The sequence below is a fragment of the Chinchilla lanigera genome, unplaced genomic scaffold (genome assembly GCF_000276665.1).
Source record: "Chinchilla lanigera isolate Chin_1 unplaced genomic scaffold, ChiLan1.0 scaffold00005, whole genome shotgun sequence".
Classification (NCBI taxonomy): domain Eukaryota; kingdom Metazoa; phylum Chordata; class Mammalia; order Rodentia; family Chinchillidae; genus Chinchilla; species Chinchilla lanigera.
The window spans coordinates 36566599-36581826 of record NW_004955406.1 but is presented as its reverse complement, the minus strand read 5'-3'; the positions used below and the strand labels follow the sequence as shown (position 1 = coordinate 36581826).

At 37.6% G+C, this 15228-nt stretch overlaps 1 long non-coding RNA gene across 1 annotated transcript in view; it reads left to right on the top strand.

The window, feature by feature from the left end:
* The window catches only part of LOC102003089, a 112813-nt gene that overhangs the window by 3686 nt on the left and 93899 nt on the right, over nt 1-15228 (top strand). Inside the window, exon 2 of the long non-coding RNA XR_001236832.1 lies at nt 3692-3740. This is a non-coding gene — a long non-coding RNA (uncharacterized LOC102003089). The remainder of the gene's footprint in view (nt 1-3691; nt 3741-15228) is intronic.

Here is a 15228-nt window from a genome sequence, read left to right as displayed (position 1 = left end):
TTTTTCTCCGGTACCAGGAACCGAACTCACGACCTTGCGCTTGCCAGGCAAGCGCTTTTGCCGCTGAGCTAAATCCCCAGCCCCTTGTTTGTAATTTTCTTGTGTACGGTTTGTAGTGCTAATGCTAATGTTTGGATTTGCACACTAGGAAAGTTTTATTTTTGTAAGAAACAAATTTTATAAGATCAAAAATAGATCATTTTTTATATCTTTTTAGATTATTTTGTAGTTTTCATTAGAAAGATGAATATAAAGAAATTCAGCATAAATATTACCACCTTCCTCATTTTGTTTCTCCAAAGCATGACAATTTATAGAAACACTTGATGCTTCTTATCTTAGCATTATTCTTGCTTAATATATATTAATAAGTACATGAAAGAAATATAAATGCTATGAAATTTACAGAAATGTGTTGTGAGGGTAAAGAAAGGAGGTATATGACAGGAGGACACTGACTCCAGGCTTTCCCCGTCCTAGTTTGCCTGCCCGCAAACTCTCCTTCCCTCTTCCCTTCTACACCCCCCTCTCCTCTTGTTTCGCCTTACCAAAGATCAAACTCAGGGCCACAAGCATTGTAGACAAGTGCTTTAGCATTGAGCTCTGCCCCCAGCTCCCAAGTGTTAATTCTCGCCATTTTAGTCTATTGGACAATCTATTCATTGACCTCAAGAACATATTTCCAATCAGTTCTCTTTTTGTCTTGTCACAGCCTAGGGCCAAACTGCCATTAGTTCATGTTCAGACTTTTTTAACTTCTCAAGTGTCTTTGCCATTTTCATTTCTGTCATCATATAATCCATTTCCCTCTAGAATCATTTACACATCATTCCCTGCTTTAAACTTCAGATTGCAGCAGAGGCTTCCGACTGTTCCTGGAACAAAATTCCCACTTTCTATGGGGCCTGCATAGCCTCTCTCCTGCCTCCTCTTCCCACAAAGCACTCTACTTTCCTCACACTCGGGTTTCCTCTGCTTCTGCAAGGCAAGCCCAAAGCCACTTCAAACACTGCATCTGGCCGTCTTGTTCATTATGACATTTGTGGTACTTCGCACTTTCCAGGCACTTGGGAGACTCAAGAAATGTTTGTTAAATGTGTGCAAGAATAGCTTTTTTGTGGGATGACTGTGGGGACAGGAGGTTGAAGGTAATATGAGGAGCCTGAGGTTGTAGGAGAGTTTGTGGAATACGAATCCCAGCGGACACAAGGAGAGGCTTTAAATGGGAGAGAGGCATGTGGATAGGAAGGTGGAGGATTTGAGGTTTGTGGTGGCAGCAGGCTGCTTAAGCACTAAGAAGTGGACCAGTGTTTAGTGTGGCCATACTGCCAACACCTGTGATTCTGAGCAGCTCAAAACTTAGAGGTTTATGTTTGGGTTATGGCATAATTACAAAATTCTTCTGCCCTAAGTTAGTTTTTCATACTTTCCAGGAAAACTTGATCTGGGAATTAAAGTTTTGAATGGTGATGGGAAAGAATAGTTTATTATTGTTTTATTGAAACTTTCACTTTTTCCTCATGATCCCCACAGTAAGAAATTTATTCACATCACTTATATACAAATCATGAATTGACCCTGTCTCAACAATAAATAGATAGATAAATAAATAAATAAATAAATAGATAGATAGCGTTAGCTGGGACCCAGTAGAAAACAACTTATAACTTGAAAACACTGTTCTAGGAGATGAAGAGGATCACTTCTTTGAACTGGAGGAGGGCTTACACACATTTGTCTTGACTTTATTTCTTCTGGAGGAAAAAAAAAGCTGTGTGTGACCCTAGTTTTTACTTGAATACTTAGGTTCTTAATGCTTTTGAATGAACAAACAAATAATTCAGAACTCGTCATTCCCATTTCCTTTTCTTGCACTGTTTCTAATAAATGACAAATTCTTTTCTGCAGCACTCTTGTCTTTTTTGAGGGAGACGTCTTTTGTTTCCATAGTCCATAGATAGGTCTTCAGTTGCAAAGTTACCATGCTGTTAAAAGCTAATATAAATTATCCTAAAGACAAATTTTTAACTTTTTCATGAACTATCCTGAAATTAGGACAGAATTTAAAGCAAAATACTTTAAGTTCTAATCCTTTGGTGAACAATTTCCATTAACAGTATAAGCTAAGGTGCTGAAGATAAAACTGCTTAATGAAGATTTAATTGCATTTTTATTTTAAGAAACAAAGTTCAACTGAATACCTTTTGGGGGGGGTTGTAATGGGATTGGCCCCATGCCTTTGCTCTGAACTACATCTTCAGCTGTTTTCATTTTTTTTATTTTGAGACAGAGTAGTTGTCCAGGCTGTGCTCAAATTTTCAATCCTCTTGCCTCAGCTCCCCAAATTGCCAGAAACGTGCTACCACGCCTGGCTGACCGCACACATTTTTCTTTCTTTTTTGTGTACCATATTTATTAAGAAGTTGGAAGATCCAAGAGAAAAAGAGAGGGAGAGGGGAAGGAGGGAGGGAAAGAGAAAAAGACAGAAAAAGAAAAAAAAAAGACATTCAGCCCTTAAGCATTTAACGTGTTGTTGTATTTACTGCTGGTTTTCCCTATTCATATGTATTTTTATCCTTTTTATTATTTGTGTAGTTTTGCAATCCTACTTTATTCCTTTGGTACTCTGTTACTGATTGTTGGTGAATTCTTTACTGTTACGATAATGAAATCTATAACACTATGAGTGCTTTTGCATCCCGTAGTCTCTTTATTTCTGTCTCTGATTAATTTATCCCTGTATCTGATTATTTTAGTACAAATCCAATAAGTAAAATACAGTAGGTTAAATGGATTGGAACTTCTTAAGGCTTTTACTATGTTGGCCTCCAAAACTTACCCACTTGCAATATATGAAAATGGTTATCTTATGTCCACTGTAGATACTGTTCTAAGAATTTGATAAAGGGAAATGCAGTCATTTTGGTCAGCACTTTGTGAATACTTTGAGAGCTGTTTTCTATTTATTGACTATATATCTTTTGTTAATTGATCTTCATACATTTTTGACTTATCCTTGAAGTTAAATGTATCACTAGTGTAACACTCCTTAAAATGTGGCCTAAACTTTCATATACTGCCAGCTTTCCTAGAGGTCAGTTTATATCAAAAGTCTTAAAATATACATGGAGCCCTTGAACCAATGCTACAGTTCTAGGGTTTTCTCTATAAGAAGATGGTGCAATATAGTCAACAACAAACAAACATATTCTTCTTAGTGTTATACTCATAATAGTGAAATAGTATAATATTATAGTATAATATATACTATAGTACATATTTATAGTATAATATTATAGTATAATATATACTATAGTACATATTTATAGTATAATATTATAGTGAAATAGTATAATAGTGAATAGTATAATATTATAGTGAAATAGTATAATATTATACTCATAATAGTGAAAAATGAAACTAAATGTCCAGACAGATTTACTAACTCATTCTACTTCTATAATGTGCAGTCATTAAAAGTAATCTTCCAAACTTGGAAAGATGTTCAACTTTTATTCAGTTTGAAAAACAGAGGCTGTAAAATAAAGTATAGAATAATTGCTTTTTTCATTTTGGAAGAATGTGTGAGTAGGAAAAAAGTCTGAAAGGTTAATAACATATCTGGGTGATGGAATTATGTGTTTTTTAAGTTTTTTGCTTGTTTGTACTGTACATTGTAATTTTTCTGCAGTGATACCTGTACATGTAAGAAGTAACACCTTTCCAAAAAAACAACAAAGGTAAGATGGCTTAAATTTCATAAAATGTTAGTATCAGAAATGTTTTAAAAGCATATTGATGTGAAGTTATAGAGTATATTAATACATGGTTACTTTATTTAGAATACCCTATTTTAAAATAAGCTAATATACAGTGTGTTTAAACACTTATCAATTACTTGGAATATTATTCACTCTATTTAAAATGAAAGTGAAATTTAAACTCACTTTCAAGATAATGGATAGGTCTTTTGTTCATATGCTAATATGAAAACATCTTACCCAGCTAGACTCAAATTGTTACCAGAGATACTGTTCTTTTTTTTTTTATTTAGTTTTTTAATTTTTTTTTTATGTTGCTCTTTCTAAAGAGAGATGACACAGTAACCCATTGTCCTTACATGCTGGATAGGATTTTTCCAAACTCTAGACTGGTTCTAGAATGGTTCTGTGTTTGGTGATGTGTGCTATAGTTTTTTTTTTTTTCCTGTACTGGGGTTCAATCCCCAGGGGTACTATACCACTGAACTATATTTTTTAAATTAAGGAAAACAAATTTTTAAAGAAAGACTTAATTGTATTGTATTTAACTACATGAATATTACGTTATATGGTAGAAATTCATTTTATTTATGTATGACCCGGTCTTTAATAGATGTTATAATTGTTGCATTCTTTAACATCTGCTGCCTTTACGGTTGCCTCCAGGGGTAAAGGAGCACTCTGAGTCCTTGTAGCTTTAGGTGATGTGTGTATTTGGCATTTCACTGCAGTCTTAGTCAGTGCTGAAGCCACAGCATCACATTTATTTTGATTCAGAATTTAGCATTCAACTGTTATCAAAAGACTGTGCTTGAATATTACATATACAGAAAATGATGTTTCGCCCATGAAACTATTCAGTGCTTGGTGAAATTAACTGAGGAGAAGTCTTCATGGAATTGAGAAAAGGGCAAAGTTTACTTAAATCCTTAGGCATTCTATTTCTGGAATCCTTTCTAGAAAATCTAAAAAGTACATTATTTTCATAAAGATAGTTTACATGGAACTCCACTGCCACTACTGACCACCTTTTAGTAAGTAGAAGCCATGAACAAATTGTAAGATAATTGAATAAAGCCCCCGATCCCTACAGTCTGTTGAATTGCCTTTTTCTGGCATCCTTGTTAGTTTAGATTTCATCGAAGCCCTCTGTGCTATATGGCTAGCTTGATGAGTCACATTTGCCTCCTAAGTCATGTGCGGTAAGGTTTGCCATGAGACTACTGTTGCTAGCCGGGTGGCGCACACCTGTAATCCCAGGACTCAGGAGGCTGAGGCAGGAGGATCGTTGTGAGTTTGAGGCCAGCTTGGGCTATAAAGTGAGCTCAAGGCCAGCCTGAACTGCATAGCAAGACTGTTTGAAAAAAAAAACAAAGCAAAACGAAAGACTGCTGTTGTTTCCTCAAGGATATGTTGACTGGTCTTGCAATATTCTTGTAATAGTTATCTATATTTCTTCCCATGTTTTTTTCTCTCTTTATTTCTTCCTATAAATTTATTTAATATCCTTGTATGGAGTTTGATCCTTCAGGGAATAGGCACACATAAAACATCAGTAAAGAGTGTGGATATGTATCAGGGAGACAATCTGTATGAAACAATCATTATGAAGTTAAGTGTGTCATTGGTGGCCCCTCAAAAAAAGAGTTAGGGTTTGAACCCCCCTTCCCCCAAAGGGCCTAGTAGTTAATGCTCTGTGGTTATCTTCTGTCTGTGAAATGGGTTCTGATGAAGACATCTGTTCATAGACCAATAAATTAGATTCTCTGAATAGAAAAGAAGCAGTTTTTGCCCAACGTACACATCCGTAGTGAGTTCAAATTGCCCTGTCTTCTTAGATGTCGTTAAATAGATTCACTCAACAAATGGTACCTAATAGCTGCCTGGATCTATCTGAGGCCCTGGTACTACAGTGGGAACAAAATGAGTGATCTACTTGTCATGAGAGCATATATCTGACATCTTAAAATCTGGTTTCTAAACAGAATATTCACTTAAATAATTTTATGAACAGTTACTCTAAAATGATGCTAAGAAAACTTAAAATGTTTTGGGGACCCACCTCTTAATCTCTCTCTGTCACAAGGAACCAAAACTTCCCACACACTCCTGGACTGGACCCACATGTCATTGAATATGACTCCTATTTTAACAAATAAAAAAAAATATAGCATTTTAATTATATTTATGTATTTCCTGGAACACCCACTAATACTGAGCTTCTGAGAATGAACTTTTAAATCCTAGTTTAAATATAATCATAAGTGAAAATGTTCATATTCTTTGACTTGTTAATCATACCCGAAGAATTTATTTTAAAATCTAGTGAGATGTAATGTTATTTATCCTGGTCTCCCCCAAACAAAAGAAATCCCACAGAAGGGCTATAAAAATTATAGAAGTTTAACAGATGGCATGGTTAGTCACCGAAAATTATAAATATGAAGTGTCTAACATGGACATATATAAAACAAAAAGGACAAAACCCTACATGGCACATGTAATTTGAAATTATATGCATATATGGATAGAAATGAAGTATTGGTGCAGTATCAGTTATGGGTAATTTTCTTTTATATTGATCTCTGTTACTGTTGCTGTAATACTTGTACAAAAGCAAAACCAACTAAGTTAATATCTATCTGTGCTATACTTGATTTTGAAATGATTATTGATATAGGCAAAAAGTCTTATTTATTATATTGAATCTAATGTTTGAAGAAGGTGGGGAAAGTAAACACCTGAAAGTGAATATTCACATTTATTCTTTCCTCAGTTTTTAGCTGGGCTTTGAATTACCATGAAAGTACTATGGAATATCAATGTGTATGTGTCTGAATGTAGTGCAAGGAGGTTGAGCTGATGTGTTTCTTTCTTTTTTTTTTTTTTTTTTTTTTTTGGTTTTTCTCCGGTACCGGGAACCGAACTCATGACCTTGCGCTTGCCAGGCAGGCGCTTTTGCCACTGAGCTAAATCCCCAGCCCTGAGCTGATGTGTATTCATCTGGGTTGTTGAGGTTGCTTATTCAGTGACTTGTGTGGATTAATACCAACACAATCCCTTTTCTATAAGATTAGTCAAAATAGATTTATACCATAGGTGTAATACACTCAAAGAACATGACTGTTGTAAAACCATGTAATAATTCAGGGAATGCGAAGTGAATGCACTGCAATTAGTTAAGCTAGGATTGAATCAGCAGTAAAATCTGAGCGGTCTAGATCCGATTTCATACTTACTGCTGATGAAAAAACCCCTTTAAGTAAAATATTTTCCTGAGAACCAGATATAATAAGAAGTAGAGTATGTTAAAAGTGCTAGGTTAAGGGAAAATGAAATTGAAATGTCATTGATTGCATCTCTAAAAATTCAGTTTAGAATTAGTGAATTGTGTGTTTTTACTATAGCAAGGATAAGAAGTACAGTAGGAAACAAGTATTTGTTAAACTGAGTAGCAGATGGTTGTATAGCTGGATCTTACTGTATTTAATATCTTATTTTTTTTAAAAAAGAAGCATATTTTCAGAAAAGTAGTCCCCTTAAATTTGAGAGCAGTTTGAACTTTAAACTATCAGAATCTTTCTTAGAATCTATCTAAGGACTTGGATCATTCATCTAAATGAGAGGACTTGGAAATGAGATGACTTGGATCATTTGTCCACACATAATATGTCAATTACATAGCCTTTTACTTCACCTTTTTTAAAAACAGAATTTTGTATTATATAACACCTTAGAGCAGAAGGCAGATATTTTTACTTACCTTCCTGAGCCAGCAATAAACTATTTGTATCATCTTTGAACCTAGTGTTCATTTAGTCACTCATTCATTTAAGAAATGTGAATAGCTTCTAGATACCAGGCACTGTGTCAGGTGCTGTACTACAGTAATGAACTAAGAAACTGATACAGTAAGACAGTCAAGGCTATTGCTGTCCTGGAGGTAACATTCTAGTGTTAATAGCAAACAACAAGATAACTGGATTGTGATAAATGTTACAAAAGATGAACACAGGGTAATAAGCTAGTGAAGAACGGGGGTGGGGTGCACATTGGATTGTTGCTCAAGGAAGAGTTAAGATGTGTCTGCAACTGTGTCTCATTTCCTAATGCTGCTAGAAGCAGCCTCTGAGCCCAATTAGTATACATAATTGGAGGGGTCAGTTAGTAAAGGAGATTAAGGAGTACTGAAGAGAAGTGGGTGCTCAAAACTTCTCTGTCAGTTTGACCAAGAAACTTTTGGAGCTCCAACATGATTGACTCTTCAAAGTCAGTCTTTTTGTATGGCCCCAACTGGCTCTGCTCACGTACAACCATATTTTAAATGTAGGATCCATACACAGTTTTAACACCCAATGTTTAAGTACAGCATGTGGCAAACATTTTACTCTTCTGACTTGTTAAGGCAAGCATGCCTGGCTCTATAATTTTAACCGCCCAAGATGTGTTGTTATTTTGATGAGCTCTGTTCACTTATTTGTGCATTCATTCATTCATTCAACAAATATTTCTTGAGTATCTTTTAAGTCCTGGGGATATTGAAATTGTCCTGATGAACAATTAACATCGATCTCTGCTCTCTGGTAGTTTTAGCCCCTGGTTATTCTACTTGGCCCCTCTCCCTTTCTTTATGCTAGTATATTGTTAATATCACTGCTTAACCTAACACCAATTTTGGAAAAAACTTTTATGTGATGTAAATAGATCTATTTTATGTTCTGCTGTTCTCAACACTTAAACATTATTATTGTCAGTGATTTTTTATTCTTTGGGATGTGGGTAATTTAACTTTTATTAAGGTAATTTTAGTATGTTAGGTTCCTGGCTCTTTGGGCCATTAGAGTGCTTTTCTTTGTTTAGGAGCATATAACTACCAGCCCCTGACTGATTGTGCAGTCATGACATAGCTGAAGTGAGGATCCAACTCTAAACATTGTGAGATAAATCATTTCCACATTCTTGCTTAAGTGGCCATTTTAGTGTAGAGAAGCGCATTTTCTGTGAAAGCCAATGTGAGTGTCTCCTTGACCCAAGGTCTTAACAATTTTTAAGCAACATAGGTATGATGGTTTAGAAAAAGCTTAAGAGATTTTTTTAAAAATCAGGAAACTTGTAAAAATAAAAATTTCCCCTTTGAACAATTATAGACAGGAGCATTCATTTGAAACACTGTAATTCACATATATCAATAATGAAAATGGACCCTGTTTTCCTTCCTGACTATTTACTGACATACAGGAAGGACTTGTATGAGTTCACTAAGCATTGCTTAGCCATAGCTCCATTGCCCTAGCCAGATTTCAGAGATTCTGTCAGCATTGTGGTCCAGAGACAGGGAAACAAATCTGTAGTAGAAGTTAGTAGTTCTTTCCCTTTTGAAGTGCTTTTTATAATGAAAGCTGTGTCCTTTCGTGCATACACATGAATGACTGATACCTTTGTGAAGGCAGAGTCTGTATTCAAGGTTAAGGCTCATTGCCTGCTCTATTTATGGGGATGGTTGACTCTAGTAGCACACAGACGCAAGAAAGGCAGCCTCCTCACCTTTCTGGGAGATCTGTGTGTCCAGCAGACAGTTGCTCCTAGATGCATGAGGTGTGAGAAAAAATATTTTCAAGAAGCACCAAAACAAAGGCCTCCCAACTGCATATTTTCCTGCCTTTTTGTCCAGGCCCAAAGTCCATCTAGAAAGAATTTATGTATCTTCCAGAAAAACAGGGAAGGTTTCAGAAGGTGAACCCAGCAGTATTAAAAAACCAAGTTTTACCAAGAAATAGTAGCAACTTGGGACCCAGATCCTCAAAGCCAATTTCTTACTTATTTTTTAGTAGTATATTTCTGATACATAATGAATATATAAGTCATGTGCCAGGGCCAGTTTCCTGAGGGGAGGGCCTGAGCTAGGAGTGCTGTAGAGGCAGAGCCCTGTGCCTTCCTGATCTGACTGCGCTCCGAGGGCAGAGGCTTGAAGCTGAAAGGAGCATTCCGGCCTGTAAACACTGGGCAAGCACACTGCCCAAGTTTTCAAGGACAAAGCCTTTAAATGAACTTTTGATAATTTAAAAAGTATTTATGTGCTGGTTTATTATATAAAGAGGAAAGTCAAACATTATGTATACTGTTTCCTTTTTAAATTATTAAAATAGATTGACATTATAAAAAGTTAAGGCAAAAGAAACACCATAATGCTGTTTTTTTCTCCATGCAAATATATTTGAGCATGATTATAGTCATAATGCACGTATTATTTGACACTGCCCTCTTTTTTTTCTGTGTTGTGACAATATTCATAATTCATTTTAATGACTGTAATATTTCATTAGGAAGATGTACCACAATTAACATTTCATCTATTACTGGGCATTTAGGTTGATTCTGATTCTACAGCTTTTTTTTATTTTTTTGCTACTTGGGATTGGGGTTGTGCCCAGGGCTTTTGCACTGAGCTACAACCCTGGCTGTTTTCATTTTATTTTTTTAAATTTTGAGTCAAGGTCTTGGTAAGTCTCTGAGTTGCCCAGGCTGTGCTCAGACTTTGAGTTCTCCTGCCTCAGCCTCCCAGAGTGCTGGGATTATAGACGTGTATCACCACACTCCTCTTCTAGCATCTTTTCCTTTGGATCATTCCTTGCGATTAGTTTTCAGCAATAAGATTACTGTGTCAACGGGAACAGACATTTTTATGACTCGTGATACACATTGTAAGTTGCTTTACAAAAGGTTTGGCCTTTTACTTTGCCCAATTTAAAGGTGAATCATCAGCCGTGAGCCAGTGCTTACATTTTTGGCAGTTAATTATTATTCCCGTATTAGGCAGAGAACCTCTGCGCACATCTGATTTTCTTCTAATTGTTTTCATTATGTAGAGTTGACTTGTTGAGAAAAATGTCCTGGCCCTGAGACATTCCAGACAACAGAGCCATCACTTTTGCACTTTGGACCAATTCCAATTCTGTAATCACTTCCCAGAGCTGTTCATATTTCTTTTGGCAAAGATATCTATCGCTGCAGTCAAGTGCTGCTGAATGGTTAAAGTCACAGGGTGAGTTGATCAAGGTGCCTATTTTAGCTTTAGGTTAGGAGTCTGTGGCCAGGCGTCTAGGTATTTTGAGAGAAGTAATTTTGAAAAGTAATTTGCAAATGTGTAACTGAATAGCATCAAAACAGTTGGATACAGATCTTCTGTAGAAATCCTCTTTTTCTCTCTTGCCTCTCCTTTCCTCCCTCCCTCCTTCTTTCTCTCTCTTCCTCGTTTCCTTCCCACACACACTGCCAAACCAATTGAAGGACCATCGTTGGATTTTGGTGAAAATGCCCTGACTACAGCAAAGTCAGGATGCCTCGGTCCCCACTCTGTCACCGATCTGTGCTTTGCAACAAATTGCTTGAATGGGTTTCTACCTCTGACAGGCAGAGGTGTTGGAAACAGAAGCTCCAACATCCCTGCAGTTCTTTCAGTTCTCTGTTCAGTGAATTACTACCTTTTTGTGGCCAGGGATAGTTTCCCTATTCATTGGTGCTTCTCTCAGGCACCAATGGAAAAGAACAGGGTATAAAAACACAAGCTGATACTTACAGTGTGGCATTTTCACCAAAAGACTCCATGGCATACATAAAAGAACCCATGTCAAAAATCATTTTGACTAACTGTGACTTGAATTTACTTGGGCCGTCCCTGCTCCTCATTAGTTTTTTGTGTTGGATTTTTTTTTTTTTTTAAGACAGGGTCTCACTCTGTAGTTCAGACTGTCCTGGAACTATGTGGCCTCAAACTTGCAGCAGTCCTCCTGCCTCTGCCTCCCCAGTGCTAGGGTTCCAGGCATGCACCGCCACGCTCCACCTCTGCTCCTTGTTAGTATGTCAAACATAGGAAAAGATTCACCCTTGTCCAGCAGGTTAAGAGGAAGTTGATCCATCCTGTGAAACTGGTCTCAAATTTACTACCATTGCTTTATTTGCTGACTGTAAAAATTCTAGCATAAATAATAGCACTCTCAGCAGCATCATTTTCAAACATGAAGGCCAACAGTATTTTATTTAGCAAAGCATTTTGAAAATCTAACAGCAATTTGGTAAGAAGGAGCAAGATGAAAATGGAGTGTTGCCTGTAGTGGTACAGGCTTGCGAACAGCAGCTCAGGAGACTGAGGGAGAGGATTGAAAGTTGGGCAATTTAGTGAGACCCTGTCTCAAAATAAAATTTAAAAAGGCCTGGGGATATAGATCAGGATAGAGTGCTTGCAAAGTACTGAATCTCAATCCCCAGTATTGAAGAAAGAAATGAAGGAAGGTAGGGGAAAATTTACTTTTTGTTAAGTAATTTTTCATGGGGCCAGGGATATAGCTCAGCTGCACAGCACCTGCCTGGCAAATGCAAGGTCCTGAGTTCGACTGCTGGTACCAAAAAAATGGTTTTTTCATTTACTCTGTTACAAAAGTAGTAATTCTCATTTTCTCCTATGAAGTCATAGAGTCAGTAGAGATAATTAATAATGAAATTATGTGGTCACTTTAATGCACATTTTTGTATCTGCCTTAGGAAGGATTTTGTATGGACTACGAAAATCCCATCATGAGAAGCAAAGTAAAGGTCATTCTCACTTATTTAACTTCCTAGTTTGCATATTGTGAGATTGCTTATGGTCATAACTAAAACTAATTGAGCTGGGTGTAGTGGTGCACAGCTATAATCCCAGCAATTCAGGAGACTGAGGCAGAAGGACTCCATGTTGAAGGTCAGCCTGGGCAATTTAGTGAGACTCTGTCTCAAAATAAAATAAAAAAAAGGAACTGAGGATATAGTCTATCGTAGAGTGTAGGACTAGGTTTGATTCTCCAGACCTGCAAGAAAAATAAAATAAATAAATCAAGCAAAATACAGCTAATAGAGCTCAAGCACCCAGAGGCCCTCATGTACTTGTGATACTAAGAGTGAACCCAACACTCAGCCTCTCCTCAGGGAATAGTTACTAGAGAGTACAGAATCACACTAAAGGGTGAAGACTTATAAGTAGTCTTCAGTAACGTGAGGCCATCCTTATTTATCAATTGCAGCTTAGTTTGTTTTGTAGTGCCTGTTTTAAATTGAACACTGTGTCAGGTATTAGGGTAATGCTGTGAACAAAACAGGGACCCTGCCCCTGCTGGGAAGAGAGACAATAAACGAACGTGTGATATATCAAATGGAGATAAGTACTATAAAGAAAAGGCAGAGCATATAGAGATAGGGTGGGAAGGGTACTATTATGGGGGGATTCTTTTCTTTTTCTTTTTTTTTTTTTTTTGGTACCAGGAATCGAATTCAGGACCTTGTGCTTGCCAGGCAGGCATTGTGCCACTGAGCTATATCTCTGGCCCAAGGTACTGTTTTTGATAAGACTTTCACTTTAGGTAAGGTTAGGTCAACTTTTGTCATCACAAGACACTGGAGCAGAATTCTGAAGGAAGAGAACTCTGGACTTACGAATGTTGGGGCAGGCCAAGGGAACAGTATGAGCAAAAGCCCTGAGGCAACAGCATGCTTAGTGTATTCCACTATGACCTGGAAGGGCCAGGTTATATAAAGCCCTGTAGATAAAGATGAAGATATTCTTTGACTTTCTTTTTTCTTTCTTAATTTACTTCGTGTGTGTGTGTTCCTAGAAGTCAAACCCAGGGCCTTACTCATACTGGATCAAATTCTCCATTGAGCCATATTCTCAGTCCCGGCTTTTATTTTGAGTAACACGGGAAGCCATAGAGCAGAGGAGGGACATTACCTGACTTTAAAGGAGCTTTAGTAGTGAGATGGAAGCTTACACAGAAGGAGATTGTCTTAGTTACTTTCTTCATTTTTGGTACAAAATAACTGACACCTATAAGTTAAAGGAAGAGAGGTTTATTTTAGCTCACAGTTTGTGGATTCTTCTGTCCATAATCCACTGTCTCCAAGGCAGGATAGCATGGCAGAGGAGAGACAGTCTATGGTAGGGCAGGTCGAAAAGCAGTGAGCACAACCTTCTGTTTCTCTTTTTATTCCATTCAGGCGGCAAGCCTATTGGTTGGCACTACTCATACACGGGGTGGGTCTTCTGTCTTCAGTTAATCCATTCAGCCACACCCAGAACCAGGCTAATCCAGTCAGTGGACTGATCCAGTTATCATATACCCATAATCCATATTTACACACCCTATATCCAGCCACCTCTGAAAAGCTCCACCTTGGAGTGGAGCTTTAGGGGGCTTTAGGGGGCCATCTAGATACTAACACTAACAGAGGGATAATATAGATAGGGAATAGATCACTTGGAGCTGTGCTTTCCAATACGGTTACCTGTAACTACAAGTGGCTTCTGATAAGCAAATCAATTAAAAATTGAAAATTGAAAAGCTCATTTCCTCAATGACACTAGCCACATTTCCTGTCTTAGTGGCCATGTGTAGCTAGTGAGTATTGTATTGGACAGTGAGATGTAGATCATTTTTTATCATCACAGGAAGTTCTTTTGAACAGTACTGGTAAAGTCTTGTTGGGCTTCGTAGACAGTGAATGGAAAACACTGTAGGGTTTAAAGCAGGAGAGGTCATGTGCTCAGTTATCTCAGAAGGTTACTGTGTTGAGAATAAAGGGTAAGGGCATGGCAAAAGTGGAGAGAAAATGCTATTCTAGAGACAACTGTGTCGAGTGAGGTGGTAGCAGGGGTAATGAGAATAAATTGCTAGATTTTGGATATACTTTGAAGGCAGAACCTTTAAAGGTGACAGACTTTTTGCTGGAATTAATGTGTGGTGTGAGAAAAAACATAAAAGCGTTGTGAGTGCTGATGAAGGAAGAGAATGCAAAGCCCACAGGAGGGCTTGTTCTCACAGAGGGTGAGTCCCCCTGGCCTTGAGCCAGGAGGGAAGGCAGTGCTCTGGGTGGACGAAGGGGTCTGAAGAGCACTCACCTAGGCAGCAAGAGATGAAGCAGTCGGGGAAGGACAGGGGTGGTGGGAATTTAGGGGTGGTGGAGAAAGTTTCAAATGGTCATTAATAATAGTTACTGGAAAAATTGTTGGAAAGAGAGTTAAAAAGAGAAACACAGTATAGTGGTTAGTGTTAAGGGCCTGTATGAAGTGCGTGGCCATGACCCTAACTACCCTTCTGATCACCTCCAGCAGAGTCTGATTTCTTATGCGCAAGAAATGGGAGAGGCGATGGCTGGGTTTCTCCAGGGCTGGCATTTTCCTAGATGAATTTGTAGCAAGTACAATAGAAGAGAGATTAGGTGATTAGGAAAGATGATATTGCGGTAACAGACTATGGAATCTAAATGGAGTACGTGGGAAGCTGTGTGTGATGGCGCACGCCTGTAATCCCAGCACTTGGGAGGCTGAGGCAAGAGCATCCCTGAAAGTTTGAGGCCAGCCTGGGCTGCATAATGAGATAAAGACCAGACTTAACTACATAGTGAGACCCTGTTTTAAAAACAAAAACAAAAGATATATATA